The sequence below is a fragment of the Ciona robusta genome, chromosome 3 (genome assembly GCF_009617815.1).
Source record: "Ciona robusta chromosome 3, ASM961781v2".
Classification (NCBI taxonomy): domain Eukaryota; kingdom Metazoa; phylum Chordata; class Ascidiacea; order Phlebobranchia; family Cionidae; genus Ciona; species Ciona robusta.
In genome coordinates this window covers 3,543,837-3,563,640 of record NC_143237.1, presented here as the reverse complement: position 1 = coordinate 3,563,640, position 19,804 = coordinate 3,543,837, and the positions used below count along the sequence as shown (strand labels likewise).

The window sequence follows — 19,804 nt, the reverse complement described above, 5'->3', positions numbered from 1 at the left end:
TAATGTAAAAATGTTTCCGCCCGGGCTCGAACCGGGGACCTTTCGCGTGTAGCGAACGTGATAACCACTACACTAGGAAACTGTTGCAAACAGAAAGCAGCCCTGGCTTATAAAACTAAACGGTTAAAATTAATGTTAATATAAAAAAAGTTTCCGCCCGGGCTCGAACCGGGGACCTTTCGCGTGTTTAGGCGAACGTGATAACCACTACACTACGGAAACGTTAAACAAAACAGTAACATTACTAGCTGATAAAACTAACATAATGAAATTAATGTTAATGTCAAAAATGTTCCGCCCGGGCTCGAACCGGGGACCTTTCGCGTGTAAAGCGAACGTGATAACCACTACACTACGGAAACCGTTACAGAAATCAGCATTACTACTGAAACAAAAGTATAAAAATTAATGTTAATGTAAAAAATGTTTCCGCCCGGGCTCGAACCGGGGACCTTTCGCGTGTAAAGCGAACGTGATAACCACTACACTACGGAAACTGTTGAACAGGTGGCTTATAAACTAAATATAAAATTAATGTTAATAAAAAAATGTTTCCGCCCGGGCTCGAACCGGGGACCTTTCGCGTGTAAAGCGAACGTGATAACCACTACACTACGGAACTGTTGCAACAGAAATCAGCACTTGGCTTATGAAACAAAATTATGAAATTAATGTTAATATAAAAAATGTTTCCCGCCCGGGCTCGAACCGGGGACCTTTCGCGTGTGAGGCGAACGTGATAACCACTACACTACGGAAACTGTTGCAAACAGAAATCAGCACTTGCTTATGAAACAAAAGTAATAAATTAATGTTAATGTCAAAAATGTTTCCGCGGGCTCGAACCGGGGACCTTTCGCGTGTAGCGAACGTAATAACCACTACACTACGGAAACTGTTGAAAACAGAAATCAGCACTTGCTTATGAAACAAAAGTATAAAATTAATGTTAATATAAAAAACTGTTTCCGCCCGGGCTCGAACCGGGACCTTTCGCGTGTTAAAGCGAACGTGATAACCACTACACTACGGAAACCGTTAAGAAAAGTAAGCATTACTAGACTGATAAAAGTAACATATGAAATTAATGTTAATGTCAAAAATGTTCCGCCCGGCTCGAACCGGGGACCTTTCGCGTGTAAAGCAAACGTGATAACCACTACACTACGGAAACTGTTGAAAATTAATATATAAAAAATGTTTCCCGCCCGGGTCGAACCGGGGATCTTTCGCGTGTGAGGCGAACGTGATAACCACTACACTACGGAAACTTTGCAAACAGTAAGCAGCACTTGGCTTATGAAAACTAACGTATGAAATTAATGTTAATATAAAAAAATTGTTTCCGCCCGGGCTCGAACCGGGGACCTTTCGCGTGTAAAGCGAACGTGATAACCACTACACTACGGAAACTGAAATTTCCAATCATTGGCATGTTTAAACATTATGGAAATGCATTTTTAATATAAAAATGTTTCCGCCCGGGCTCGAACCGGGACCTTTCGCGTGTAGGCGAACGTGATAACCACTACACTACGGAAAATATTGCAAACAGTAAGCAGCACTTGGCTTATGAAACTAACGTATGAAATTATTGTTAATATAAAAAAATTGTTTCCGCCCGGGCTCGAACCGGGGACCTTTCGCGTGTTAGGCGAACGTGATAACCACTACACTACGGAAACCGAAGTATTTTCAATCAACTTGGCTAATAAAAAACATTATGAATATTTTAATTCAAAAAATGTTTCCGCCCGGGCTCGAACCGGGGACCTTTCGCGTGTTAGGCGAACGTGATAACCACTACACTACGGAAACGTTGCAAACAGAAAGCAGCACTTGGCTTATGAAACTAACGTATGAAATTATGTTAATATAAAAAAAAAACTGTTTCGCCCGGGCTCGAACCGGGGACCTTTCGCGTGTTAGGCGAACGTGATAACCACTACACTACGGAAACTATTGCAAACAGAAGCAGCACTTGGCTTATGAAACTAACGTATGAAATTATTGTTAATATAAAAAAAACTGAAATTAATCTTAATGTCAAAAATGTTTCCGCCCGGGCTCGAGCCGGGGACCTTTCGCGTGTTAGGCGAACGTGATAACCACTACACTACGGAAACCGTTGCAAACAGAAAGCAGCCTTGGCTTATAAAACTAACGTTAAAATTAATGTTAATATAAAAAATGTTTCCGCCCGGGCTCGAACCGGGGACCTTTCGCGTGTAGGCGAACGTGATAACCACTACACTACGGAAACCGTTTCAAACAGTAAGCATTACTAGACTGATAAAACTAACATATGAAATTAATGTTATGTCAAAATGTTTCCGCCCGGGCTCGAACCGGGGACCTTTCGCGTGTAAAGCGAACGTGATAACCACTACACTACGGAAACTGTTGCAAACAGAAATCAGCACTTGGCTTATGAAACAAAAGTATAAAATTAATGTTAATATAAAAAATGTTTCCGCCCGGGCTCGAACCGGGGACCTTTCGCGTGTGAGGCGAACGTGATAACCACTACACTACGGAAACCGTTAAGATCGGTAAGCATTACTAGACTGATAAAACTAACATATAAAATTAATGTTAATGTCAAAAATGTTTCCGTCCGGGCTCGAACCGGGGACCTTTCGCGTGTAAAGCAAACGTGATAACCACTACACTACGGAAACTGTTGCAACAGAAATCAGCACTTGGCTTATGAAACAAAAGTATAAAATTAATGTTAATATAAAAAATGTTTCCGCCCGGGCTCGAACCGGGGACCTTTCGCGTGTTGAGGCGAACGTGATAACCACTACACTACGGAAACTGTTGCAAACAGAAATCAGCACTTGGCTTATGAAACAAAAGTATAAAATTAATGTTAATATAAAAAACTGTTTCCACCCGGGCTCGAACCGGGGACCTTTCGCGTGTGAGGCGAACGTGATAACCACTACACTACGGAAACCGTTAAGAACAGTAAGCATTACTAGACTGATAAAACTAACATATGAAATTAATGTTAATGTCAAAAATGTTTCCGCCCGGGCTCGAACCGGGGACCTTTCGCGTGTAAAGAAAACGTGATAACCACTACACTACGGAAACTGTTGCAACAGAAATCAGCACTTGGCTTATGAAAAAAGTATAAAATTAATGTTAATATAAAAAAACTGTTTCCGCCCGGGCTCGAACCGGGGACCTTTCGCGTGTGAGGCGAACGTGATAACCACTACACTACGGAAACTGTTGCAATCAGAAATCAGCACTTGGCTTATGAAACAAAAGTATAAAATTAATGTTAATATAAAAAACTGTTTCCGCCCGGGCTCGAACCGGGGAGCTTTCGCGTGTGAGGCGAACGTGATAACCACTACACTACGGAAACCGTTAAGATCGGTAAGCATTACTAGACTGATAAAACTAACATATAAAATTAATGTTAATGTCAAAAATGTTTCCGTCCGGGCTCGAACCGGGGACCTTTCGCGTGTAAAGCAAACGTGTTAACCACTACACTACGGAAACTGTTGCAACAGAAATCAGCACTTGGCTTATGAAACAAAAGTATAAAATTAATGTTAATATAAAAAACTGTTTCCGCCCGGGCTCGAACCGGGGACCTTTCGCGTGTTAAGCGAACGTGATAACCACTACACTACGGAAACCGTTAAGAAAAGTAAGCATTACTAGACTGATAAAAGTAACATATGAACTTAATGTTAATGTCAAAAATGTTTCCGTCCGGGCTCGAACCGGGGACCTTTCGCGTGTGAAGCAAACGTGTTAACCACTACACTACGGAAACTGTTGCAACGGAAATCAGCACTTGGCTTATGAAACAAAAGTATAAAATTAATGTTAATATAAAAAACTGTTTCCGCCCGGGCTCGAACCGGGGACCTTTCGCGTGTGAGGCGAACGTGATAAACACTACACTACGGAAACTGTTGCAAACAGAAATCAGCACTTGGCTTATGAAACAAAAGTAAAAAATTATTTTTAATATAAAAAACTGTTTCCGCCCGGGCTCGAACCGGGGACCTTTCGCGTGTGAGGCGAACGTGATAACCACTACACTACGGAAACCGTTAAGAACAGTAAGCATTACTAGACTGATAAAACTAACATATGAAATTAATGTTAATGTCAAAAATGTTTCCGGCCGGGCTCGAACCGGGGACCTTTCGCGTGTAAAGCAAACGTGATAACCACTACACTACGGAAACTGTTGCAAACAGAAATCAGCACTTGGCTTATGAAACAAAAGTATAAAATTAATGTTAATATAAAAAATGTTTCCGTCCGGGCTCGAACCGGGGACCTTTCGCGTGTAAAGCAAACGTGATAACCACTACACTACGGATACTGTTGCAACAGAATTAAGCACTCGGCTTATGAAACAAAGTATAAAATTAATGTTAATATAAAAAATGTTTCCGCCGGGCTCGAACCGGGGACCTTTCGCGTGTGAGGCGAACGTGATAACCACTACACTACGGAAACTGTTGCAAACAGAAATCAGCACTTGGCTTATGAAACAAAAGTATAAAATTAATGTTAATATAAAAAACTGTTTCCGCCCGGGCTCGAACCGGGGACCTTTCGCGTGTGAGCGACGTGATAACCACTACATTACGGAAACCGTTAGAACAGTAAGCATTACTAGACTGATAAAACTAACATATGAAATTTATGTTAATGTCAAAAATGTTTCCGGCCGGGCTCGAACCGGGGACCTTTCGCGTGTAAAGCAAACGTGATAACCACTACACTACGGAAACTGTTGCAACAGAAATCAGCACTTGGCTTATGAAACAAAAGTATAAAATTAATGTTAATATAAAAAACTGTTTCCGCCCGGGCTCGAACCGGGGACCTTTCGCGTGTGAGGCGAACGTGATAACCACTACACTACGGAAACTGTTGCAAACAGAAAGCAGCACTTGGCTTATGAAACTAACGATTAAAATTATTGTTAATATAAAAAAAATGTTTCCGCCCGGGCTCGAACCGGGGACCTTTCGCGTGTTAGGCGAACGTGATAACTACTACACTACGGATACCGTTGATGCATTTTCAATCAATTGGCTAATAATTTAAACATTATGGGAAATGCATTTTATTACTAAAAATGTTCCGCCCGGGCTTGAACCGGGGACCTTTCGCGTGTGAGGCGAACGTGATAACCACTACACTACGGAAACTGTTGCAAACAGAAAGCAGCACTTGGCTTATGAAACTAACGGTTAAAATTATTGTTAATATAAAAAAAATGTTTCCGCCCGGGCTCGAACCGGGGACCTTCCGCGTGTAGAGCGAACGTGATAACCACTACACTACGGAAACCGTTAAGAACAGTAAGCATTACTAGAATGATAAAACTAACATATGAAATTAATGTTAATGTCAAAAATGTTTACGCCCGGGCTCGAACCGGGGACCTTTCGCGTGTAAAGCAAACGTGATAACCACTACACTACGGAAACTGTTGCAAACAGAAATCAGCACTTGGCTTATAAAACAAAAGTATAAAATTAATGTTAATATAAAAACTGTTTCCGCCCGGGCTCGAACCGGGGACCTTTCGCGTGTTAGGCGAACGTGATAACCACTACACTACGGAAACTATTGCAAACAGTAAGCAGCACTTGGCTTATGAAACTAACGTATGAAATTATTGTTAATATAAAAAAAAACTGTTTCAAATTAATCTTAATGTCAAAAATGTTTCCGCCCGGGCTCGAACCGGGGACCTTTCGCGTGTAAAGCGAACGTGATAACCACTACACTACGGAAACTATTGCAAACAGTAAGCAGCACTTGGCTTATGAAACTAACGTATGAAATTATTGTTAATATAAAAAAAAAACTGTTTCAAATCAATTTTAATGTCAAAAATGTTTCCGCCCGGGCTCGAACCGGGGACCTTTCGCGTGTAAAGCGAACGTGATAACCACTACACTACGGAAACTGTTGCAAACAGAAAGCAGCACTAGGCTTATGAAACAAAAGTATAAAATTGATGTTAATATAAAAAAAATGTTTCCACCCGGGCTCGAACCGGGGACCTTTGCGTGTTAGGCGAACGTGATAACCACTACACTACAAACTGTTGAAAACAGAAAGCAGCCCTTGGCTTATAAAACTAACGGTTAAAATTAATGTTAATATAAAAAAATGTTTCCGCCCGGGCTCGAACCGGGGACCTTTCGCGTGTTAGGCGAACGTGATAACCACTACACTACGGAAACTATTGCAAACAGTAAGCAGCACTTGGCTTATGAAACTAACGTATGAAATTATTGTTAATAAAACTGTTTCAAATTAATCTTAATGTCAAAAATGTCTCCGCCCGGGCTCGAACCGGGGACCTTTCGCGTGTTATGCGAACGTGATAACCACTACACTACGGAAACCGTTAAGAACAGTAAGCATTACTAGACTGAAAAAACTAACATATGAAATTAATGTTAATGTCAAAAATGTTTCCGCCCGGGCTCGAACGGGGACCTTTCGCGTGTAAAGCGAACGTGATAACCACTACACTACGGAAACTGTTGCAAACAGAAAGCAGCCCTTGGCTTATAAAACTAACGGTTAAAATTAATGTTAATATAAAAAAAATGTTTCCGCCCGGGCTCGAACCGGGGACCTTTCGCGTGTTAGGCGAACGTGATAACCACTACACTACGGAAACCGTTAAAAACAGTAAGCATTACTAGACTGATAAACTAACATATGAAATTAATGTTAATGTCAAAAATGTTTCCGCCCGGGCTCGAACCGGGGACCTTTTGCGTGTAAAGCGAACGTGATAACCACTACACTACGGAAACTGTTGCAAACAGAAATCAGCACTTGGCTTATGAAACAAAAGTATAAAATTAATGTTAATATAAAAAACTGTTTCCGCCCGGGCTCGAACCGGGGACCTTTCGCGTGTGAGGCGAACGTGATAACCACTACACTACGGAAACTGTTGCAAACAGGAAGCAGCACTTGGCTTATGAAACTAACGTACAAAATGAATATAATATATAAAAAATGTTTCCGCCCGGGCTCGAACCGGGACCTTTCGCGTGTGAGGCGAACGTGATAACCACTACACTACGGAAACTGTTGCAAACAGAAAGCAGCACTTGGCTTATGAAACTAACAGTTAAAATTATTGTTAATATAATAAAAATGTTTCCGCCCGGGCTCGAACCGGGGACCTTTCGCGTGTTAGGCGAACGTGATAACCACTACACTACGGAAACCGTTTAGAACAGTAAGCATTACTAGACTGATAAAACTAACATATGAAATTAATGTTAATGTCAAAAATGTTTCCGTCCGGGCTCGAACCGGGGACCTTTCGCGTGTAAAGCAAACGTGTTAACCACTACACTACGGAAACTGTTGCAAACAGAAATCAGCACTTGGCTTATGAAACAAAAGTATAAAATTAATGTTAATATAAAAAATGTTTCCGCCCGGGCTCGAACCGGGGACCTTTCGCGTGTTAGGCGAACGTGATAACCACTACACTACGGAAACTGTTGCAAACAGAAATCAGCACTTGGCTTATGAAACAAAAGTAAAAAATTATTTTTAATATAAAAAACTGTTTCCGCCCGGGCTCGAACCGGGGACCTTTCGCGTGTGAGGCGAACGTGATAACCACTACACTACGGAAACCGTTAAGAACAGTAAGCATTACTAGACTGATAAAACTAACATATGAAATTAATGTTAATGTCAAAAATGTTTCCGGCCGGGCTCGAACCGGGGACCTTTCGCGTGTAAAGCAAACGTGATAACCACTACACTACGGAAACTGTTGCAAACAGAAATCAGCACTTGGCTTATGAAACAAAAGTATAAAATTAATGTTAATATAAAAAATGTTTCCGTCCGGGCTCGAACCGGGGACCTTTCGCGTGTAAAGCAAACGTGATAACCACTACACTACGGATACTGTTGCAACAGAATTAAGCACTCGGCTTATGAAACAAAAGTATAAAATTAATGTTAATATAAAAAATGTTTCCGTCCGGGCTCGAACCGGGGACCTTTCGCGTGTAAAGCAAACGTGATAACCACTACACTACGGATACTGTTGCAACAGAATTAAGCACTTGGCTTATGAAACAAAAGTATAAAATTAATGTTAATATAAAAAACTGTTTCCGCCCGGGCTCGAACCGGGGACCTTTCGCGTGTGAGGCGGACGTGATAACCACTACATTACGGAAACCGTTAAGAACAGTAAGCATTACTAGACTGATAAAACTAACATATGAAATTTATGTTAATGTCAAAAATGTTTCCGGCCGGGCTCGAACCGGGGACCTTTCGCGTGTAAAGCAAACGTGATAACCACTACACTACGGAAACTGTTGCAACAGAAATCAGCACTTGGCTTATGAAACAAAAGTATAAAATTAATGTTAATATAAAAAACTGTTTCCGCCCGGGCTCGAACCGGGGACCTTTCGCGTGTGAGGCGAACGTGATAACCACTACACTACGGAAACTGTTGCAAACAGAAAGCAGCACTTGGCTTATGAAACTAACGATTAAAATTATTGTTAATATAAAAAAAATGTTTCCGCCCGGGCTCGAACCGGGGACCTTTCGCGTGTTAGGCGAACGTGATAACTACTACACTACGGATACCGTTGATGCATTTTCAATCAATTGGCTAATAATTTAAACATTATGGGAATGCATTTTATTACTAAAAATGTTCCCGCCCGGGCTTGAACCGGGGACCTTTCGCGTGTGAGGCGATCGTGATAACCACTACACTACGGAAACTGTTGCAAACAGAAAGCAGCACTTGGCTTATGAAACTAACGGTTAAAATTATTGTTAATATAAAAAAAATGTTTCCGCCCGGGCTCGAACCGGGGACCTTCCGCGTGTAGAGCGAACGTGATAACCACTACACTACGGAAACCGTTAAGAACAGTAAGCATTACTAGAATGATAAAACTAACATATGAAATTAATGTTAATGTCAAAAATGTTTACGCCCGGGCTCGAACCGGGGACCTTTCGCGTGTAAAGCAAACGTGATAACCACTACACTACGGAAACTGTTGCAAACAGAAATCAGCACTTGGCTTATAAAACAAAAGTATAAAATTAATGTTAATATAAGAAACTGTTTCCGCCCGGGCTCGAACCGGGGACCTTTCGCGTGTTAGGCGAACGTGATAACCACTACACTACGGAAACTATTGCAAACAGTAAGCAGCACTTGGCTTATGAAACTAACGTATGAAATTATTGTTAATATAAAAAAAAAATGTTTCAAATTAATCTTAATGTCAAAAATGTTTCCGCCCGGGCTCGAACCGGGGACCTTTCGCGTGTAAAGCGAACGTGATAACCACTACACTACGGAAACTATTGCAAACAGTAAGCAGCACTTGGCTTATGAAACTAACGTATGAAATTATTGTTAATATAAAAAAAAACTGTTTCAAATCAATTTTAATGTCAAAAATGTTTCCGCCCGGGCTCGAACCGGGGACCTTTCGCGTGTAAAGCGAACGTGATAACCACTACACTACGGAAACTGTTGCAAACAGAAAGCAGCACTAGGCTTATGAAACAAAAGTATAAAATTGATGTTAATATAAAAAAAATGTTTCCACCCGGGCTCGAACCGGGGACCTTTTGCGTGTTAGGCGAACGTGATAACCACTACACTATGCAAACTGTTGAAAACAGAAAGCAGCCCTTGGCTTATAAAACTAACGGTTAAAATTAATGTTAATATAAAAAAAATGTTTCCGCCCGGGCTCGAACCGGGGACCTTTCGCGTGTTAGGCGAACGTGATAACCACTACACTACGGAAACTATTGCAAACAGTAAGCAGCAGTTGGCTTATGAAACTAACGTATGAAATTATTGTTAATATAAAAAAAAAAACTGTTTCAAATTAATCTTAATGTCAAAAATGTCTCCGCCCGGGCTCGAACCGGGGACCTTTCGCGTGTTATGCGAACGTGATAACCACTACACTACGGAAACCGTTAAGAACAGTAAGCATTACTAGACTGAAAAAACTAACATATGAAATTAATGTTAATGTCAAAAATGTTTCCGCCCGGGCTCGAAACGGGGACCTTTCGCGTGTAAAGCGAACGTGATAACCACTACACTACGGAAACTGTTGCAAACAGAAAGCAGCCCTTGGCTTATAAAACTAAAGGTTAAAATTAATGTTAATATAAAAAAAATGTTTCCGCCCGGGCTCGAACCGGGGACCTTTCGCGTGTTAGGCGAACGTGATAACCACTACACTACGGAAACCGTTAAAAACAGTAAGCATTACTAGACTGATAAAACTAACATATGAAATTAATGTTAATGTCAAAAATGTTTCCGCCCGGGCTCGAACCGGGGACCTTTTGCGTGTAAAGCGAACGTGATAACCACTACACTACGGAAACTGTTGCAAACAGAAATCAGCACTTGGCTTATGAAACAAAAGTATAAAATTAATGTTAATATAAAAAACTGTTTCCGCCCGGGCTCGAACCGGGGACCTTTCGCGTGTGAGGCGAACGTGATAACCACTACACTACGGAAACTGTTGCAAACAGGAAGCAGCACTTGGCTTATGAAACTAACGTACAAAATGAATATTAATATATAAAAAATGTTTCCGCCCGGGCTCGAACCGGGGACCTTTCGCGTGTGAGGCGAACGTGATAACCACTACACTACGGAAACTGTTGCAAACAGAAAGCAGCACTTGGCTTATGAAACTAACAGTTAAAATTATTGTTAATATAATAAAAATGTTTCCGCCCGGGCTCGAACCGGGGACCTTTCGCGTGTTAGGCGAACGTGATAACCACTACACTACGGAAACCGTTTAGAACAGTAAGCATTACTAGACTGATAAAACTAACATATGAAATTAATGTTAATGTCAAAAATGTTTCCGTCCGGGCTCGAACCGGGGACCTTTCGCGTGTAAAGCAAACGTGTTAACCACTACACTACGGAAACTGTTGCAAACAGAAATCAGCACTTGGCTTATGAAACAAAAGTATAAAATTAATGTTAATATAAAAAACTGTTTCCGCCCGGGCTCGAACCGGGGACCTTTCGCGTGTTAGGCGAACGTGATAACCACTACACTACGGAAACCGTTAAAAACAGTAAGCATTACTAGACTGATAGAACTAACATATGAAATTAATGTTAATGTCAAAAATGTTTCCGCCCGGGTTCGAACCGGGGACCTTTCGCGTGTAAAGCAAACGTGATAACCACTACAACCGGGGATCATTCGCGGGTGAGGCGAACGTGATAACCACTGCACTACGGAAACTTTTGCAAACAGTAAGCAGCACTTGGCTTATGAAACTAACGTATGAAATTAATGTTAATATAAAAAAAAAAACTTTTTCCGCCCGGTCTCGAACCGGGGACCTTTCGTGTGTAAAGCGAACGTGATAACCACTACACTACGAAAACCGATGATATATTTACAATCTATTGGCTAATGATTTAAACATTATGGAAATGCATTTTAAAACTAAAAATGTTCCCGCCCGGGCTCGAACCGGGGACCTTTCGCGTGTGAGGCGAACGTATTAACTACTACACTACGGAAACTGTTGCAAACAGTAATCAGCACTTGGCTTATGAAACTGACATATGAAATTAATATTAATGTCAAAAATGTTTCCGCCCGGGCTCGAACCGGGGACCTTTCGCGTGTGAGGCGAACGTGATAACCACTACACTACGGAAACTGTTGCAAACAGAAAGCAGCACTTGGCTTATGAAACTAACGGTTAAAATTATTGTTAATATAAAAAACTGTTCCCGCCCGGGCTCGAACCGGGGACCTTTCGCGTGTTAAGCGAACGTGATAACCACTACACTACGGAAACCGTTAAGAAAAGTAAGCATTACTAGACTGATAAAAGTAACATATGAAATTAATGTTAATGTCAAAAATTTTCCGCCCGGGCTCGAACCGGGGACCTTTCGCGTGTAAAGCAAACGTGATAACCACTACACTACGGAAACTGTTGAAAATTAATATATAAAAAATGTTCCCGCCTAGGCTCGAACCGGGGATCATTCGCGTGTGAGGCGAACGTGATAACCACTACACTACGGAAACTGTTGCAAACAGAAATCAGCACTTGGCTTATGAAACAAAAGTATGAAATTAATGTTAATATAAAAAAATTGTTTCCGCCCGGGCTCGAACCGGGGACCTTTCGCGTGTAAAGCGAACGTGATAACCACTACACTACGGAAACCGATGATATATTTCCAATCTATTGGCTAATGATTTAAACATTATGGAAATGCATTTTAATACTAAAAATTGTTTCCGCCCGGGCTCGAACCGGGTACCTTTCGCGTGTTAGGCGAAAGTATTAATCACTACACTACGGAAACAATGGAACCACTACACTACGGAAACAATGGAAATGCATTTTAATACTAAAAATTGTTTCCGCCCGGGCTCGAACCGGGTACCTTTCGCGTGTTAGGCGAAAGTATTAATCACTACACTACGGAAAATATTGCAAACAGTAAGCAGCACTTGGCTTATGAAACTAACGTATGAAATTATTGTTAACATAAAAAAATTGTTTCCGCCCGGGCTCGAACCGGGGACCTTTCGCGTGTAAAGCGAACGTGATAACCACTACACTACGGAAACAATTGCAAACAGTAAGCAGCACTTGGCTTATGAAACTAACGTATGAAATTATTGTTAATATAAAAAAAAACTGTTTCAAATTAATGTTAATGTCAAAAATGTTTACGCCCGGGCTCGAACCGGGGACCTTTCGCGTGTAAAGCAAACGTGATAACCACTACACTACGGAAACTGTTGCAAACAGAAATCAGCACTTGGCTTATAAAACAAAAGTATAAAATTAATGTTAATATAAAAAACTGTTTCCGCCCGGGCTCGAACCGGGGACCTTTCGCGTGTTAGGCGAACGTGATAACCACTACACTACGGAAACTATTGCAAACAGTAAGCAGCACTTGGCTTATGAAACTAACGTATGAAATTATTGTTAATATAAAAAAAAACTGTTTCAAATTAATCTTAATGTCAAAAATGTTTCCGCCCGGGCTCGAACCGGGGACCTTTCGCGTGTAAAGCGAACGTGATAACCACTACACTACGGAAACTATTGCAAACAGTAAGCAGCACTTGGCTTATGAAACTAACGTATGAAATTATTGTTAATATAAAAAAAAAACTGTTTCAAATTAATTTTAATGTCAAAAATGTTTCCGCACGGGCTCGAACCGGGGACCTTTCGCGTGTAAAGCGAACGTGATAACCACTACACTACGGAAACTGTTGCAAACAGAAAGCAGCACTTGGCTTATGAAACAAAAGTATAAAATTGATGTTAATATAAAAAAAATGTTTCCACCCGGGCTCGAACCGGGGACCTTTTGCGTGTTAGGCGAACGTGATAACCACTACACTATGCAAACTGTTGAAAACAGAAAGCAGCCCTTGGCTTATAAAACTAACGGTTAAAATTAATGTTAATATAAAAAAAATGTTTCCGCCCGGGCTCGAACCGGGGACCTTTCGCGTGTTAGGCGAACGTGATAACCACTACACTACGGAAACCGTTAAAAACAGTAAGCATTACTAGACTGATAAAACTAACATATGAAATTAATGTTAATGTCAAAAATGTTTCCGCCCGGGCTCGAACCGGGGACCTTTCGCGTGTAAAGCGAACGTGATAACCACTACACTACGAAAACTGTTGCAAACAGAAATCAGCACTTGGCTTATGAAACAAAAGTATAAAATTAATGTTAATATAAAAAACTGTTTCCGCCCGGGCTCGAACCGGGGACCTTTCGCGTGTGAGGCGAACGTGATAACCACTACACTACGGAAACCGATGATGTATTTTCAATCAATTGGCTAATAATTTAAACATTATGGGAATGCATTTTATTACTAAAAATGTTCCCGCCCGGGCTCGAACCGGGGACCTTTCGCGTGTGAGGCGAACGTGATAACCACTACACTACGGAAACTGTTGCAAACAGAAAGCAGCACTTGGCTTATGAAACTAACAGTTAAAATTATTGTTAATATAATAAAAATGTTTCCGCCCGGGCTCGAACCGGGGACCTTTCGCGTGTTAGGCGAATGTGATAACCACTACACTACGGAAACCGTTTAGAACAGTAAGCATTACTAGACTGATAAAACTAACATATGAAATTAATGTTAATTTCAAAAATGTTTCCGCCCGGGCTCGAACCGGGGACCTTTCGCGTGTTAGGCGAACGTGATAACCACTACACTACGGAAACTGTTGCAAACAGAAATCAGCACTTGGCTTATGAAACAAAAGTATAAAATTAATGTTAATATAAAAAACTGTTTCCGCCCGGGCTCGAACCGGGGACCTTTCGCATGTGAGGCGAACATGATAACCACTACACTACGGAAACCGTTAAGAACAGTAAGCATTACTAGACTGATAAAACTAACATATGAAATTAATGTTAATGTCAAAAATGTTTCCGTCCGGGCTCGAACCGGGGACCTTTCGCGTGTAAAGCAAACGTGTTAACCACTACACTACGGAAACTGTTGCAAACAGAAATCAGCACTTGGCTTATGAAACAAAAGTATAAAATTAATGTTAATATAAAAAACTGTTTCGCCCGGGCTCGAACCGGGGACCTTTCGCGTGTTAGGCGAACGTGATAACCACTACAATACGGAAACCGTTAAGAACAGTAAGCATTACTAGACTGATAGAACTAACATATGAAATTAATGTTAATGTCAAAAATGTTTCCGCCCGGGTTCGAACCGGGGACCTATCGCGTGTAAAGCAAACGTGATAACCACTACAATACGGAAACCGTTAAGAACAGTAAGCATTACTAGACTGAAAGAACTAACATATGAAATTAATGTTAATGTAAAAAATGTTCCCGCCTGGGCTCGAACCGGGGATCATTCGCGTGTGAGGCGAACGTGATAACCACTGTACTACGGAAACTTTTGCAAACAGTAAGCAGCACTTGGCTTATGAAACTAACGTATGAAATTAATGTTAATATAAAAAAAAACTGTTTCCGCCCGGTCTCGAACCGGGGACCTTTCGCGTGTAAAGCGAACGTGATAACCACTACACTACGAAAACCGATGATATATTTACAATCTATTGGCTAATGATTTAAACATTATGGAAATGCATTTTAATACTAAAAATGTTCCCGCCCGGGCTCGAACCGGGGACCTTTCGCGTGTGAGGCGAACGTATTAACCACTACACTACGGAAACTGTTGCAAACAGTAAGCAGCACTTGGCTTATGAAACTAACATATGAAATTAATGTTAATGTCAAAAATGTTTCCGCCCGGGCTCGAACCGGGGACCTTTCGCGTGTGAGGCGAACGTGATAACCACTACACTACGGAAACTGTTGCAAACAGAAAGCAGCACTTGGCTTATGAAACTAACGGTTAAAATTATTGTTAATATAAAAAAAATGTTTCCGCCCGGGCTCGAACCGAGGACCTTTCGCGTGTTAGGCGAACGTGATAACCACTACACTACGGAAACCGTTAAGAACAGTAAGCATTACTAGACTGAAAAAACTAACATATGAAATTAATGTTAATGTCAAAAATGTTTCCGGCCGGGCTCGAACGGGGGACCTTTCGCGTGTAAAGCGAACGTGATAACCACTACACTACGGAAACTGTTGCAAACAGAAAGCAGCACTTGGCTTATGAAACAAAAGTATAAAATTGATGTTAATATAAAAAAAATGTTTCCACCCGGGCTCGAACCGGGGACCTTTTGCGTGTTAGGCGAACGTGATAACCACTACACTATGCAAACTGTTGAAAACAGAAAGCAGCCCTTGGCTTATAAAACTAACGGTTAAAATTAATGTTAATATAAAAAAAATGTTTCCGCCCGGGCTCGAACCGGGGACCTTTCGCGTGTTAGGCGAACGTGATAACCACTACACTACGGAAACCGTTAAAAACAGTAAGCATTACTAGACTGATAAAACTAACATATGAAATTAATGTTAATGTCAAAAATGTTTCCGCCCGGGCTCGAACCGGGGACCTTTCGCGTGTAAAGCGAACGTGATAACCACTACACTACGAAACTGTTGCAAACAGAAATCAGCACTTGGCTTATGAAACAAAAGTATAAAATTAATGTTAATATAAAAAACTGTTTCCGCCCGGGCTCGAACCGGGGACCTTTCGCGTGTGAGGCGAACGTGATAACCACTACACTACGGAAACCGATGATGTATTTTCAATCAATTGGCTAATAATTTAAACATTATGGGAATGCATTTTATTACTAAAAATGTTCCCGCCCGGGCTCGAACCGGGGACCTTTCGCGTGTGAGGCGAACGTGATAACCACTACACTACGGAAACTGTTGCAAACAGAAAGCAGCACTTGGCTTATGAAACTAACAGTTAAAATTATTGTTAATATAATAAAAATGTTTCCGCCCGGGCTCGAACCGGGGACCTTTCGCGTGTTAGGCGAATGTGATAACCACTACACTACGGAAACCGTTTAGAACAGTAAGCATTACTAGACTGATAAAACTAACATATGAAATTAATGTTAATTTCAAAAATGTTTCCGCCCGGGCTCGAACCGGGGACCTTTCGCGTGTTAGGCGAACGTGATAACCACTACACTACGGAAACTGTTGCAAACAGAAATCAGCACTTGGCTTATGAAACAAAAGTATAAAATTAATGTTAATATAAAAAACTGTTCCCGCCCGGGCTCGAACCGGGGACCTTTCGCATGTGAGGCGAACATGATAACCACTACACTACGGAAACCGTTAAGAACAGTAAGCATTACTAGACTGATAAAACTAACATATGAAATTAATGTTAATGTCAAAAATGTTTCCGTCCGGGCTCGAACCGGGGACCTTTCGCGTGTAAAGCAAACGTGTTAACCACTACACTACGGAAACTGTTGCAAACAGAAATCAGCACTTGGCTTATGAAACAAAAGTATAAAATTAATGTTAATATAAAAAACTGTTTCAGCCCGGGCTCGAACCGGGGACCTTTCGCGTGTTAGGCGAACGTGATAACCACTACAATACGGAAACCGTTAAGAACAGTAAGCATTACTAGACTGATAGAACTAACATATGAAATTAATGTTAATGTCAAAAATGTTTCCGCCCGGGTTCGAACCGGGGACCTATCGCGTGTAAAGCAAACGTGATAACCACTACAATACGGAAACCGTTAAGAACAGTAAGCATTACTAGACTGAAAGAACTAACATATGAAATTAATGTTAATGTAAAAAATGTTCCCGCCTGGGCTCGAACCGGGGATCATTCGCGTGTGAGGCGAACGTGATAACCACTGTACTACGGAAACTTTTGCAAACAGTAAGCAGCACTTGGCTTATGAAACTAACGTATGAAATTAATGTTAATATAAAAAAAACTGTTTCCGCCCGGCTCGAACCGGGGACCTTTCGCGTGTAAAGCGAACGTGATAACCACTACACTACGAAAACCGATGATATATTTACAATCTATTGGCTAATGATTTAAACATTATGGAAATGCATTTTAATACTAAAAATGTTCCCGCCCGGGCTCGAACCGGGGACCTTTCGCGTGTGAGGCGAACGTATTAACCACTACACTACGGAAACTGTTGCAAACAGTAAGCAGCACTTGGCTTATGAAACTAACATATGAAATTAATGTTAATGTCAAAAATGTTTCCGCCCGGGCTCGAACCGGGGACCTTTCGCGTGTGAGGCGAACGTGATAACCACTACACTACGGAAACTGTTGCAAACAGAAAGCAGCACTTGGCTTATGAAACTAACGGTTAAAATTATTGTTAATATAAAAAAAATGTTTCCGCCCGGGCTCGAACCGAGGACCTTTCGCGTGTTAGGCGAACGTGATAACCACTACACTACGGAAACCGTTAAGAACAGTAAGCATTACTAGACTGAAAAAACTAACATATGAAATTAATGTTAATGTCAAAAATGTTTCCGGCCGGGCTCGAACGGGGGACCTTTCGCGTGTAAAGCGAACGTGATAACCACTACACTACGGAAACTGTTGCAAACAGAAATCAGCACTTGGCTTATGAAACAAAAGTATAAAATTAATGTTAATATAAAAAACTGTTTCCGCCCGGGCTCGAACCGGGGACCTTTCGCGTGTGAGGCGAACGTGATAACCACTACACTACGGAAACCGTTAAGAACGGTAAGCATTACTAGACTGATAAAACTAACATATGAAATTAATGTTAATGTCAAAAATGTTTCCGGCCGGGCTCGAACGGGGGACCTTTCGCGTGTAAAGCGAACGTGTTAACCACTACACTACGGAAACTGTTGCAACAGAAATCAGCACTTGGCTTATGAAACAAAAGTATAAAATTAATGTTAATATAAAAAACTGTTTCCGCCCGGGCTGGAACCGGGGACCTTTCGCGTGTGAGGCGAACGTGATAACCACTACACTACGGAAACTGTTGCAAACAGAAATCAGCGCTTGGCTTATGAAACAAAAGTATAAAATTAATGTTAATATAAAAAACTGTTTCCGCCCGGGCTCGAACCGGGGACCTTTCGCGTGTGAGGCGAACGTGATAACCACTACACTACGGAAACCGTTAAGAACAGTAAGCATTACTAGACTGATAAAACTAACATATGAAATTAATGTTAATGTCAAAAATGTTTCCGGCCGGGCTCGAACCGGGGACCTTTCGCGTGTAAAGCAAACGTGATAACCACTACACTACGGAAACTGTTGCAAACAGAAATCAGCACTTGGCTTATGAAACAAAAGTATAAAATTAATGTTAATATAAAAAACTGATTCCGCCCGGGCTCGAACCGGGGACCTTTCGCGTGTAAAGCGAACGTGATAACCACTACACTACGGAAACCGTAAAGTAAATTAAGCATTACTAGACTGATAAAAGTAACATATGAAATTAATGTTAATGTCAAAAATTTTCCGCCCGGGCTCGAACCGGGGACCTTTTGCGTGTAAAGCAAACGTGATAACCACTACACTACGGAAACTGTTGAAAATTAATATATAAAAAATGTTCCCGCCTAGGCTCGAACCGGGGATCATTCGCGTGTGAGGCGAACGTGATAACCACTGCACTTCGGAAACTTTTGCAAACAGTAAGCAGCACTTGGCTTATGAAACTAACGTATGAAATTAATGTTAATATAAAAAAATTGTTAATATAAAAAAATTGCTCGAACCGGGTACCTTTCGCGTGTAAAGCGAACGTGATAACCACTACACTACGGAAACCGGTGATATACTTCCAAACTATTGGCTAATGATTTAAACATTATGGAAATGCATTTTAATACTGAAAATTGTTTCCGCCCGGGCTCGAACCGGGTACCTTTCGCGTGTTAGGCGAAAGTATTAATCACTACACTACGGAAAATATTGCAAACACTAAGCAGCACTTGGCTTATGAAACTAACGTATGAAATTATTGTTAATATAAAAAAATTGTTTCCGCCCGGGCTCGAACCGGGGACCTTTCGCGTGTTAGGCGAACGTGATAACCACTACACTACGGAAACCGATGATGTATTTTCAATCAATTGGCTAATAATTTAAACATTATAGGAATGCATTTTATTACTAAAAATGTTTCCGACCGGGCTCGAACCGGGTACCTTTCGCGTGTTAGGCGAACGTGATAACCACTACACTACGGAAACTGTTGCAAACAGA

General features: G+C 41.2%; 113 non-coding genes across 113 annotated transcripts; all 113 read right to left on the bottom strand.

The window, feature by feature from the left end:
• Positions 1-281: 281 nt before the first annotated feature.
• On the bottom strand, positions 282-362 carry Trnav-uac (transfer RNA valine (anticodon UAC)). Its single transcript has one exon. It is a non-coding gene; the product is annotated as a tRNA-Val (tRNA).
• A 62-nt stretch (positions 363-424) lies between these two features.
• Positions 425-497, bottom strand: Trnav-uac (transfer RNA valine (anticodon UAC)). The gene has a single exon. It is a non-coding gene; the product is annotated as a tRNA-Val (tRNA).
• Positions 498-549: 52 nt separating this feature from the next.
• On the bottom strand, positions 550-621 carry Trnav-uac (transfer RNA valine (anticodon UAC)). The gene has a single exon. It is a non-coding gene; the product is annotated as a tRNA-Val (tRNA).
• Positions 622-687: 66 nt separating this feature from the next.
• Trnav-cac (transfer RNA valine (anticodon CAC)) lies at positions 688-761 on the bottom strand. The gene has a single exon. It is a non-coding gene; the product is annotated as a tRNA-Val (tRNA).
• Positions 762-1,198: 437 nt separating this feature from the next.
• Positions 1,199-1,271, bottom strand: Trnav-cac (transfer RNA valine (anticodon CAC)). The gene has a single exon. It is a non-coding gene; the product is annotated as a tRNA-Val (tRNA).
• A 69-nt stretch (positions 1,272-1,340) lies between these two features.
• On the bottom strand, positions 1,341-1,413 carry Trnav-uac (transfer RNA valine (anticodon UAC)). The gene has a single exon. It is a non-coding gene; the product is annotated as a tRNA-Val (tRNA).
• Positions 1,414-1,612: 199 nt separating this feature from the next.
• Positions 1,613-1,685, bottom strand: Trnav-aac (transfer RNA valine (anticodon AAC)). The gene has a single exon. It is a non-coding gene; the product is annotated as a tRNA-Val (tRNA).
• A 60-nt stretch (positions 1,686-1,745) lies between these two features.
• Positions 1,746-1,818, bottom strand: Trnav-aac (transfer RNA valine (anticodon AAC)). Its single transcript has one exon. It is a non-coding gene; the product is annotated as a tRNA-Val (tRNA).
• Positions 1,819-2,053: 235 nt separating this feature from the next.
• Positions 2,054-2,126, bottom strand: Trnav-aac (transfer RNA valine (anticodon AAC)). The gene has a single exon. It is a non-coding gene; the product is annotated as a tRNA-Val (tRNA).
• A 202-nt stretch (positions 2,127-2,328) lies between these two features.
• Trnav-uac (transfer RNA valine (anticodon UAC)) lies at positions 2,329-2,401 on the bottom strand. The gene has a single exon. It is a non-coding gene; the product is annotated as a tRNA-Val (tRNA).
• Positions 2,402-2,468: 67 nt separating this feature from the next.
• Positions 2,469-2,541, bottom strand: Trnav-cac (transfer RNA valine (anticodon CAC)). The gene has a single exon. It is a non-coding gene; the product is annotated as a tRNA-Val (tRNA).
• A 67-nt stretch (positions 2,542-2,608) lies between these two features.
• On the bottom strand, positions 2,609-2,681 carry Trnav-uac (transfer RNA valine (anticodon UAC)). The gene has a single exon. It is a non-coding gene; the product is annotated as a tRNA-Val (tRNA).
• A 208-nt stretch (positions 2,682-2,889) lies between these two features.
• Trnav-cac (transfer RNA valine (anticodon CAC)) lies at positions 2,890-2,962 on the bottom strand. Its single transcript has one exon. It is a non-coding gene; the product is annotated as a tRNA-Val (tRNA).
• A 67-nt stretch (positions 2,963-3,029) lies between these two features.
• Trnav-uac (transfer RNA valine (anticodon UAC)) lies at positions 3,030-3,102 on the bottom strand. Its single transcript has one exon. It is a non-coding gene; the product is annotated as a tRNA-Val (tRNA).
• Positions 3,103-3,168: 66 nt separating this feature from the next.
• Positions 3,169-3,241, bottom strand: Trnav-cac (transfer RNA valine (anticodon CAC)). The gene has a single exon. It is a non-coding gene; the product is annotated as a tRNA-Val (tRNA).
• A 68-nt stretch (positions 3,242-3,309) lies between these two features.
• Trnav-cac (transfer RNA valine (anticodon CAC)) lies at positions 3,310-3,382 on the bottom strand. Its single transcript has one exon. It is a non-coding gene; the product is annotated as a tRNA-Val (tRNA).
• Positions 3,383-3,449: 67 nt separating this feature from the next.
• On the bottom strand, positions 3,450-3,522 carry Trnav-uac (transfer RNA valine (anticodon UAC)). Its single transcript has one exon. It is a non-coding gene; the product is annotated as a tRNA-Val (tRNA).
• A 67-nt stretch (positions 3,523-3,589) lies between these two features.
• Positions 3,590-3,662, bottom strand: Trnav-aac (transfer RNA valine (anticodon AAC)). Its single transcript has one exon. It is a non-coding gene; the product is annotated as a tRNA-Val (tRNA).
• A 67-nt stretch (positions 3,663-3,729) lies between these two features.
• On the bottom strand, positions 3,730-3,802 carry Trnav-cac (transfer RNA valine (anticodon CAC)). Its single transcript has one exon. It is a non-coding gene; the product is annotated as a tRNA-Val (tRNA).
• Positions 3,803-3,869: 67 nt separating this feature from the next.
• Positions 3,870-3,942, bottom strand: Trnav-cac (transfer RNA valine (anticodon CAC)). The gene has a single exon. It is a non-coding gene; the product is annotated as a tRNA-Val (tRNA).
• Positions 3,943-4,010: 68 nt separating this feature from the next.
• Trnav-cac (transfer RNA valine (anticodon CAC)) lies at positions 4,011-4,083 on the bottom strand. Its single transcript has one exon. It is a non-coding gene; the product is annotated as a tRNA-Val (tRNA).
• A 67-nt stretch (positions 4,084-4,150) lies between these two features.
• Trnav-uac (transfer RNA valine (anticodon UAC)) lies at positions 4,151-4,223 on the bottom strand. The gene has a single exon. It is a non-coding gene; the product is annotated as a tRNA-Val (tRNA).
• Positions 4,224-4,428: 205 nt separating this feature from the next.
• Positions 4,429-4,500, bottom strand: Trnav-cac (transfer RNA valine (anticodon CAC)). The gene has a single exon. It is a non-coding gene; the product is annotated as a tRNA-Val (tRNA).
• Positions 4,501-4,705: 205 nt separating this feature from the next.
• On the bottom strand, positions 4,706-4,778 carry Trnav-uac (transfer RNA valine (anticodon UAC)). Its single transcript has one exon. It is a non-coding gene; the product is annotated as a tRNA-Val (tRNA).
• A 67-nt stretch (positions 4,779-4,845) lies between these two features.
• Positions 4,846-4,918, bottom strand: Trnav-cac (transfer RNA valine (anticodon CAC)). Its single transcript has one exon. It is a non-coding gene; the product is annotated as a tRNA-Val (tRNA).
• A 209-nt stretch (positions 4,919-5,127) lies between these two features.
• Trnav-cac (transfer RNA valine (anticodon CAC)) lies at positions 5,128-5,201 on the bottom strand. Its single transcript has one exon. It is a non-coding gene; the product is annotated as a tRNA-Val (tRNA).
• Positions 5,202-5,270: 69 nt separating this feature from the next.
• Positions 5,271-5,343, bottom strand: Trnav-uac (transfer RNA valine (anticodon UAC)). The gene has a single exon. It is a non-coding gene; the product is annotated as a tRNA-Val (tRNA).
• Positions 5,344-5,410: 67 nt separating this feature from the next.
• On the bottom strand, positions 5,411-5,483 carry Trnav-uac (transfer RNA valine (anticodon UAC)). The gene has a single exon. It is a non-coding gene; the product is annotated as a tRNA-Val (tRNA).
• Positions 5,484-5,550: 67 nt separating this feature from the next.
• Trnav-aac (transfer RNA valine (anticodon AAC)) lies at positions 5,551-5,623 on the bottom strand. Its single transcript has one exon. It is a non-coding gene; the product is annotated as a tRNA-Val (tRNA).
• A 99-nt stretch (positions 5,624-5,722) lies between these two features.
• Positions 5,723-5,795, bottom strand: Trnav-uac (transfer RNA valine (anticodon UAC)). The gene has a single exon. It is a non-coding gene; the product is annotated as a tRNA-Val (tRNA).
• Positions 5,796-5,895: 100 nt separating this feature from the next.
• Positions 5,896-5,968, bottom strand: Trnav-uac (transfer RNA valine (anticodon UAC)). Its single transcript has one exon. It is a non-coding gene; the product is annotated as a tRNA-Val (tRNA).
• A 207-nt stretch (positions 5,969-6,175) lies between these two features.
• Trnav-aac (transfer RNA valine (anticodon AAC)) lies at positions 6,176-6,248 on the bottom strand. Its single transcript has one exon. It is a non-coding gene; the product is annotated as a tRNA-Val (tRNA).
• A 92-nt stretch (positions 6,249-6,340) lies between these two features.
• Positions 6,341-6,413, bottom strand: Trnav-aac (transfer RNA valine (anticodon AAC)). The gene has a single exon. It is a non-coding gene; the product is annotated as a tRNA-Val (tRNA).
• Positions 6,414-6,480: 67 nt separating this feature from the next.
• Trnav-uac (transfer RNA valine (anticodon UAC)) lies at positions 6,481-6,552 on the bottom strand. The gene has a single exon. It is a non-coding gene; the product is annotated as a tRNA-Val (tRNA).
• A 69-nt stretch (positions 6,553-6,621) lies between these two features.
• On the bottom strand, positions 6,622-6,694 carry Trnav-aac (transfer RNA valine (anticodon AAC)). Its single transcript has one exon. It is a non-coding gene; the product is annotated as a tRNA-Val (tRNA).
• A 66-nt stretch (positions 6,695-6,760) lies between these two features.
• On the bottom strand, positions 6,761-6,833 carry Trnav-uac (transfer RNA valine (anticodon UAC)). The gene has a single exon. It is a non-coding gene; the product is annotated as a tRNA-Val (tRNA).
• A 68-nt stretch (positions 6,834-6,901) lies between these two features.
• Trnav-cac (transfer RNA valine (anticodon CAC)) lies at positions 6,902-6,974 on the bottom strand. The gene has a single exon. It is a non-coding gene; the product is annotated as a tRNA-Val (tRNA).
• A 68-nt stretch (positions 6,975-7,042) lies between these two features.
• Positions 7,043-7,114, bottom strand: Trnav-cac (transfer RNA valine (anticodon CAC)). Its single transcript has one exon. It is a non-coding gene; the product is annotated as a tRNA-Val (tRNA).
• A 69-nt stretch (positions 7,115-7,183) lies between these two features.
• On the bottom strand, positions 7,184-7,256 carry Trnav-aac (transfer RNA valine (anticodon AAC)). The gene has a single exon. It is a non-coding gene; the product is annotated as a tRNA-Val (tRNA).
• Positions 7,257-7,323: 67 nt separating this feature from the next.
• On the bottom strand, positions 7,324-7,396 carry Trnav-uac (transfer RNA valine (anticodon UAC)). Its single transcript has one exon. It is a non-coding gene; the product is annotated as a tRNA-Val (tRNA).
• Positions 7,397-7,463: 67 nt separating this feature from the next.
• Trnav-aac (transfer RNA valine (anticodon AAC)) lies at positions 7,464-7,536 on the bottom strand. Its single transcript has one exon. It is a non-coding gene; the product is annotated as a tRNA-Val (tRNA).
• A 68-nt stretch (positions 7,537-7,604) lies between these two features.
• On the bottom strand, positions 7,605-7,677 carry Trnav-cac (transfer RNA valine (anticodon CAC)). The gene has a single exon. It is a non-coding gene; the product is annotated as a tRNA-Val (tRNA).
• Positions 7,678-7,744: 67 nt separating this feature from the next.
• Trnav-uac (transfer RNA valine (anticodon UAC)) lies at positions 7,745-7,817 on the bottom strand. Its single transcript has one exon. It is a non-coding gene; the product is annotated as a tRNA-Val (tRNA).
• A 346-nt stretch (positions 7,818-8,163) lies between these two features.
• Positions 8,164-8,236, bottom strand: Trnav-cac (transfer RNA valine (anticodon CAC)). The gene has a single exon. It is a non-coding gene; the product is annotated as a tRNA-Val (tRNA).
• Positions 8,237-8,303: 67 nt separating this feature from the next.
• On the bottom strand, positions 8,304-8,376 carry Trnav-uac (transfer RNA valine (anticodon UAC)). Its single transcript has one exon. It is a non-coding gene; the product is annotated as a tRNA-Val (tRNA).
• A 67-nt stretch (positions 8,377-8,443) lies between these two features.
• On the bottom strand, positions 8,444-8,516 carry Trnav-cac (transfer RNA valine (anticodon CAC)). Its single transcript has one exon. It is a non-coding gene; the product is annotated as a tRNA-Val (tRNA).
• Positions 8,517-8,726: 210 nt separating this feature from the next.
• Trnav-cac (transfer RNA valine (anticodon CAC)) lies at positions 8,727-8,799 on the bottom strand. Its single transcript has one exon. It is a non-coding gene; the product is annotated as a tRNA-Val (tRNA).
• A 69-nt stretch (positions 8,800-8,868) lies between these two features.
• Trnav-uac (transfer RNA valine (anticodon UAC)) lies at positions 8,869-8,941 on the bottom strand. Its single transcript has one exon. It is a non-coding gene; the product is annotated as a tRNA-Val (tRNA).
• Positions 8,942-9,008: 67 nt separating this feature from the next.
• Positions 9,009-9,081, bottom strand: Trnav-uac (transfer RNA valine (anticodon UAC)). Its single transcript has one exon. It is a non-coding gene; the product is annotated as a tRNA-Val (tRNA).
• A 68-nt stretch (positions 9,082-9,149) lies between these two features.
• Positions 9,150-9,222, bottom strand: Trnav-aac (transfer RNA valine (anticodon AAC)). The gene has a single exon. It is a non-coding gene; the product is annotated as a tRNA-Val (tRNA).
• A 99-nt stretch (positions 9,223-9,321) lies between these two features.
• Trnav-uac (transfer RNA valine (anticodon UAC)) lies at positions 9,322-9,394 on the bottom strand. The gene has a single exon. It is a non-coding gene; the product is annotated as a tRNA-Val (tRNA).
• A 99-nt stretch (positions 9,395-9,493) lies between these two features.
• Positions 9,494-9,566, bottom strand: Trnav-uac (transfer RNA valine (anticodon UAC)). Its single transcript has one exon. It is a non-coding gene; the product is annotated as a tRNA-Val (tRNA).
• A 69-nt stretch (positions 9,567-9,635) lies between these two features.
• Trnav-aac (transfer RNA valine (anticodon AAC)) lies at positions 9,636-9,708 on the bottom strand. The gene has a single exon. It is a non-coding gene; the product is annotated as a tRNA-Val (tRNA).
• A 69-nt stretch (positions 9,709-9,777) lies between these two features.
• Positions 9,778-9,850, bottom strand: Trnav-aac (transfer RNA valine (anticodon AAC)). Its single transcript has one exon. It is a non-coding gene; the product is annotated as a tRNA-Val (tRNA).
• A 101-nt stretch (positions 9,851-9,951) lies between these two features.
• Trnav-aac (transfer RNA valine (anticodon AAC)) lies at positions 9,952-10,024 on the bottom strand. The gene has a single exon. It is a non-coding gene; the product is annotated as a tRNA-Val (tRNA).
• Positions 10,025-10,091: 67 nt separating this feature from the next.
• Trnav-uac (transfer RNA valine (anticodon UAC)) lies at positions 10,092-10,164 on the bottom strand. Its single transcript has one exon. It is a non-coding gene; the product is annotated as a tRNA-Val (tRNA).
• A 69-nt stretch (positions 10,165-10,233) lies between these two features.
• Trnav-aac (transfer RNA valine (anticodon AAC)) lies at positions 10,234-10,306 on the bottom strand. The gene has a single exon. It is a non-coding gene; the product is annotated as a tRNA-Val (tRNA).
• Positions 10,307-10,373: 67 nt separating this feature from the next.
• On the bottom strand, positions 10,374-10,446 carry Trnav-uac (transfer RNA valine (anticodon UAC)). The gene has a single exon. It is a non-coding gene; the product is annotated as a tRNA-Val (tRNA).
• Positions 10,447-10,514: 68 nt separating this feature from the next.
• On the bottom strand, positions 10,515-10,587 carry Trnav-cac (transfer RNA valine (anticodon CAC)). The gene has a single exon. It is a non-coding gene; the product is annotated as a tRNA-Val (tRNA).
• Positions 10,588-10,656: 69 nt separating this feature from the next.
• On the bottom strand, positions 10,657-10,729 carry Trnav-cac (transfer RNA valine (anticodon CAC)). The gene has a single exon. It is a non-coding gene; the product is annotated as a tRNA-Val (tRNA).
• Positions 10,730-10,798: 69 nt separating this feature from the next.
• Positions 10,799-10,871, bottom strand: Trnav-aac (transfer RNA valine (anticodon AAC)). Its single transcript has one exon. It is a non-coding gene; the product is annotated as a tRNA-Val (tRNA).
• Positions 10,872-10,938: 67 nt separating this feature from the next.
• On the bottom strand, positions 10,939-11,011 carry Trnav-uac (transfer RNA valine (anticodon UAC)). Its single transcript has one exon. It is a non-coding gene; the product is annotated as a tRNA-Val (tRNA).
• A 68-nt stretch (positions 11,012-11,079) lies between these two features.
• On the bottom strand, positions 11,080-11,152 carry Trnav-aac (transfer RNA valine (anticodon AAC)). Its single transcript has one exon. It is a non-coding gene; the product is annotated as a tRNA-Val (tRNA).
• Positions 11,153-11,550: 398 nt separating this feature from the next.
• On the bottom strand, positions 11,551-11,623 carry Trnav-cac (transfer RNA valine (anticodon CAC)). The gene has a single exon. It is a non-coding gene; the product is annotated as a tRNA-Val (tRNA).
• A 67-nt stretch (positions 11,624-11,690) lies between these two features.
• Positions 11,691-11,763, bottom strand: Trnav-cac (transfer RNA valine (anticodon CAC)). The gene has a single exon. It is a non-coding gene; the product is annotated as a tRNA-Val (tRNA).
• Positions 11,764-11,831: 68 nt separating this feature from the next.
• Trnav-aac (transfer RNA valine (anticodon AAC)) lies at positions 11,832-11,904 on the bottom strand. The gene has a single exon. It is a non-coding gene; the product is annotated as a tRNA-Val (tRNA).
• Positions 11,905-11,970: 66 nt separating this feature from the next.
• Positions 11,971-12,043, bottom strand: Trnav-uac (transfer RNA valine (anticodon UAC)). Its single transcript has one exon. It is a non-coding gene; the product is annotated as a tRNA-Val (tRNA).
• A 24-nt stretch (positions 12,044-12,067) lies between these two features.
• Trnav-cac (transfer RNA valine (anticodon CAC)) lies at positions 12,068-12,140 on the bottom strand. Its single transcript has one exon. It is a non-coding gene; the product is annotated as a tRNA-Val (tRNA).
• A 69-nt stretch (positions 12,141-12,209) lies between these two features.
• On the bottom strand, positions 12,210-12,282 carry Trnav-uac (transfer RNA valine (anticodon UAC)). Its single transcript has one exon. It is a non-coding gene; the product is annotated as a tRNA-Val (tRNA).
• A 337-nt stretch (positions 12,283-12,619) lies between these two features.
• Positions 12,620-12,692, bottom strand: Trnav-uac (transfer RNA valine (anticodon UAC)). The gene has a single exon. It is a non-coding gene; the product is annotated as a tRNA-Val (tRNA).
• A 99-nt stretch (positions 12,693-12,791) lies between these two features.
• On the bottom strand, positions 12,792-12,864 carry Trnav-uac (transfer RNA valine (anticodon UAC)). The gene has a single exon. It is a non-coding gene; the product is annotated as a tRNA-Val (tRNA).
• Positions 12,865-12,932: 68 nt separating this feature from the next.
• On the bottom strand, positions 12,933-13,005 carry Trnav-aac (transfer RNA valine (anticodon AAC)). The gene has a single exon. It is a non-coding gene; the product is annotated as a tRNA-Val (tRNA).
• A 99-nt stretch (positions 13,006-13,104) lies between these two features.
• Positions 13,105-13,177, bottom strand: Trnav-uac (transfer RNA valine (anticodon UAC)). Its single transcript has one exon. It is a non-coding gene; the product is annotated as a tRNA-Val (tRNA).
• Positions 13,178-13,277: 100 nt separating this feature from the next.
• Trnav-uac (transfer RNA valine (anticodon UAC)) lies at positions 13,278-13,350 on the bottom strand. The gene has a single exon. It is a non-coding gene; the product is annotated as a tRNA-Val (tRNA).
• Positions 13,351-13,419: 69 nt separating this feature from the next.
• On the bottom strand, positions 13,420-13,492 carry Trnav-aac (transfer RNA valine (anticodon AAC)). The gene has a single exon. It is a non-coding gene; the product is annotated as a tRNA-Val (tRNA).
• A 69-nt stretch (positions 13,493-13,561) lies between these two features.
• Positions 13,562-13,634, bottom strand: Trnav-aac (transfer RNA valine (anticodon AAC)). Its single transcript has one exon. It is a non-coding gene; the product is annotated as a tRNA-Val (tRNA).
• A 67-nt stretch (positions 13,635-13,701) lies between these two features.
• On the bottom strand, positions 13,702-13,774 carry Trnav-uac (transfer RNA valine (anticodon UAC)). Its single transcript has one exon. It is a non-coding gene; the product is annotated as a tRNA-Val (tRNA).
• Positions 13,775-13,842: 68 nt separating this feature from the next.
• Positions 13,843-13,915, bottom strand: Trnav-cac (transfer RNA valine (anticodon CAC)). The gene has a single exon. It is a non-coding gene; the product is annotated as a tRNA-Val (tRNA).
• A 68-nt stretch (positions 13,916-13,983) lies between these two features.
• Positions 13,984-14,056, bottom strand: Trnav-cac (transfer RNA valine (anticodon CAC)). Its single transcript has one exon. It is a non-coding gene; the product is annotated as a tRNA-Val (tRNA).
• A 69-nt stretch (positions 14,057-14,125) lies between these two features.
• Positions 14,126-14,198, bottom strand: Trnav-aac (transfer RNA valine (anticodon AAC)). Its single transcript has one exon. It is a non-coding gene; the product is annotated as a tRNA-Val (tRNA).
• A 67-nt stretch (positions 14,199-14,265) lies between these two features.
• Trnav-aac (transfer RNA valine (anticodon AAC)) lies at positions 14,266-14,338 on the bottom strand. The gene has a single exon. It is a non-coding gene; the product is annotated as a tRNA-Val (tRNA).
• A 68-nt stretch (positions 14,339-14,406) lies between these two features.
• Positions 14,407-14,479, bottom strand: Trnav-cac (transfer RNA valine (anticodon CAC)). The gene has a single exon. It is a non-coding gene; the product is annotated as a tRNA-Val (tRNA).
• A 67-nt stretch (positions 14,480-14,546) lies between these two features.
• On the bottom strand, positions 14,547-14,619 carry Trnav-uac (transfer RNA valine (anticodon UAC)). The gene has a single exon. It is a non-coding gene; the product is annotated as a tRNA-Val (tRNA).
• Positions 14,620-14,966: 347 nt separating this feature from the next.
• Positions 14,967-15,039, bottom strand: Trnav-cac (transfer RNA valine (anticodon CAC)). Its single transcript has one exon. It is a non-coding gene; the product is annotated as a tRNA-Val (tRNA).
• Positions 15,040-15,110: 71 nt separating this feature from the next.
• Positions 15,111-15,183, bottom strand: Trnav-uac (transfer RNA valine (anticodon UAC)). The gene has a single exon. It is a non-coding gene; the product is annotated as a tRNA-Val (tRNA).
• A 68-nt stretch (positions 15,184-15,251) lies between these two features.
• Trnav-cac (transfer RNA valine (anticodon CAC)) lies at positions 15,252-15,324 on the bottom strand. Its single transcript has one exon. It is a non-coding gene; the product is annotated as a tRNA-Val (tRNA).
• Positions 15,325-15,391: 67 nt separating this feature from the next.
• Positions 15,392-15,464, bottom strand: Trnav-cac (transfer RNA valine (anticodon CAC)). Its single transcript has one exon. It is a non-coding gene; the product is annotated as a tRNA-Val (tRNA).
• Positions 15,465-15,533: 69 nt separating this feature from the next.
• On the bottom strand, positions 15,534-15,606 carry Trnav-aac (transfer RNA valine (anticodon AAC)). The gene has a single exon. It is a non-coding gene; the product is annotated as a tRNA-Val (tRNA).
• A 67-nt stretch (positions 15,607-15,673) lies between these two features.
• Trnav-uac (transfer RNA valine (anticodon UAC)) lies at positions 15,674-15,746 on the bottom strand. Its single transcript has one exon. It is a non-coding gene; the product is annotated as a tRNA-Val (tRNA).
• A 69-nt stretch (positions 15,747-15,815) lies between these two features.
• Positions 15,816-15,888, bottom strand: Trnav-aac (transfer RNA valine (anticodon AAC)). The gene has a single exon. It is a non-coding gene; the product is annotated as a tRNA-Val (tRNA).
• A 69-nt stretch (positions 15,889-15,957) lies between these two features.
• On the bottom strand, positions 15,958-16,030 carry Trnav-aac (transfer RNA valine (anticodon AAC)). Its single transcript has one exon. It is a non-coding gene; the product is annotated as a tRNA-Val (tRNA).
• Positions 16,031-16,097: 67 nt separating this feature from the next.
• Positions 16,098-16,169, bottom strand: Trnav-uac (transfer RNA valine (anticodon UAC)). Its single transcript has one exon. It is a non-coding gene; the product is annotated as a tRNA-Val (tRNA).
• A 68-nt stretch (positions 16,170-16,237) lies between these two features.
• On the bottom strand, positions 16,238-16,310 carry Trnav-cac (transfer RNA valine (anticodon CAC)). The gene has a single exon. It is a non-coding gene; the product is annotated as a tRNA-Val (tRNA).
• A 68-nt stretch (positions 16,311-16,378) lies between these two features.
• On the bottom strand, positions 16,379-16,451 carry Trnav-cac (transfer RNA valine (anticodon CAC)). The gene has a single exon. It is a non-coding gene; the product is annotated as a tRNA-Val (tRNA).
• Positions 16,452-16,520: 69 nt separating this feature from the next.
• On the bottom strand, positions 16,521-16,593 carry Trnav-aac (transfer RNA valine (anticodon AAC)). Its single transcript has one exon. It is a non-coding gene; the product is annotated as a tRNA-Val (tRNA).
• A 67-nt stretch (positions 16,594-16,660) lies between these two features.
• Positions 16,661-16,733, bottom strand: Trnav-aac (transfer RNA valine (anticodon AAC)). Its single transcript has one exon. It is a non-coding gene; the product is annotated as a tRNA-Val (tRNA).
• A 68-nt stretch (positions 16,734-16,801) lies between these two features.
• On the bottom strand, positions 16,802-16,874 carry Trnav-cac (transfer RNA valine (anticodon CAC)). Its single transcript has one exon. It is a non-coding gene; the product is annotated as a tRNA-Val (tRNA).
• Positions 16,875-16,941: 67 nt separating this feature from the next.
• On the bottom strand, positions 16,942-17,014 carry Trnav-uac (transfer RNA valine (anticodon UAC)). Its single transcript has one exon. It is a non-coding gene; the product is annotated as a tRNA-Val (tRNA).
• Positions 17,015-17,362: 348 nt separating this feature from the next.
• Trnav-cac (transfer RNA valine (anticodon CAC)) lies at positions 17,363-17,435 on the bottom strand. Its single transcript has one exon. It is a non-coding gene; the product is annotated as a tRNA-Val (tRNA).
• A 70-nt stretch (positions 17,436-17,505) lies between these two features.
• Positions 17,506-17,577, bottom strand: Trnav-uac (transfer RNA valine (anticodon UAC)). Its single transcript has one exon. It is a non-coding gene; the product is annotated as a tRNA-Val (tRNA).
• A 68-nt stretch (positions 17,578-17,645) lies between these two features.
• Positions 17,646-17,718, bottom strand: Trnav-cac (transfer RNA valine (anticodon CAC)). Its single transcript has one exon. It is a non-coding gene; the product is annotated as a tRNA-Val (tRNA).
• A 67-nt stretch (positions 17,719-17,785) lies between these two features.
• Positions 17,786-17,858, bottom strand: Trnav-cac (transfer RNA valine (anticodon CAC)). Its single transcript has one exon. It is a non-coding gene; the product is annotated as a tRNA-Val (tRNA).
• Positions 17,859-17,927: 69 nt separating this feature from the next.
• On the bottom strand, positions 17,928-18,000 carry Trnav-aac (transfer RNA valine (anticodon AAC)). The gene has a single exon. It is a non-coding gene; the product is annotated as a tRNA-Val (tRNA).
• A 67-nt stretch (positions 18,001-18,067) lies between these two features.
• Positions 18,068-18,140, bottom strand: Trnav-uac (transfer RNA valine (anticodon UAC)). The gene has a single exon. It is a non-coding gene; the product is annotated as a tRNA-Val (tRNA).
• Positions 18,141-18,208: 68 nt separating this feature from the next.
• On the bottom strand, positions 18,209-18,281 carry Trnav-cac (transfer RNA valine (anticodon CAC)). The gene has a single exon. It is a non-coding gene; the product is annotated as a tRNA-Val (tRNA).
• Positions 18,282-18,348: 67 nt separating this feature from the next.
• Positions 18,349-18,421, bottom strand: Trnav-uac (transfer RNA valine (anticodon UAC)). The gene has a single exon. It is a non-coding gene; the product is annotated as a tRNA-Val (tRNA).
• Positions 18,422-18,488: 67 nt separating this feature from the next.
• Positions 18,489-18,561, bottom strand: Trnav-cac (transfer RNA valine (anticodon CAC)). The gene has a single exon. It is a non-coding gene; the product is annotated as a tRNA-Val (tRNA).
• Positions 18,562-18,629: 68 nt separating this feature from the next.
• Trnav-cac (transfer RNA valine (anticodon CAC)) lies at positions 18,630-18,702 on the bottom strand. The gene has a single exon. It is a non-coding gene; the product is annotated as a tRNA-Val (tRNA).
• A 67-nt stretch (positions 18,703-18,769) lies between these two features.
• On the bottom strand, positions 18,770-18,842 carry Trnav-uac (transfer RNA valine (anticodon UAC)). The gene has a single exon. It is a non-coding gene; the product is annotated as a tRNA-Val (tRNA).
• A 68-nt stretch (positions 18,843-18,910) lies between these two features.
• Trnav-uac (transfer RNA valine (anticodon UAC)) lies at positions 18,911-18,984 on the bottom strand. The gene has a single exon. It is a non-coding gene; the product is annotated as a tRNA-Val (tRNA).
• A 65-nt stretch (positions 18,985-19,049) lies between these two features.
• Trnav-uac (transfer RNA valine (anticodon UAC)) lies at positions 19,050-19,122 on the bottom strand. Its single transcript has one exon. It is a non-coding gene; the product is annotated as a tRNA-Val (tRNA).
• Positions 19,123-19,577: 455 nt separating this feature from the next.
• On the bottom strand, positions 19,578-19,650 carry Trnav-aac (transfer RNA valine (anticodon AAC)). Its single transcript has one exon. It is a non-coding gene; the product is annotated as a tRNA-Val (tRNA).
• Positions 19,651-19,718: 68 nt separating this feature from the next.
• On the bottom strand, positions 19,719-19,791 carry Trnav-aac (transfer RNA valine (anticodon AAC)). Its single transcript has one exon. It is a non-coding gene; the product is annotated as a tRNA-Val (tRNA).
• Positions 19,792-19,804: the final 13 nt, after the last annotated feature.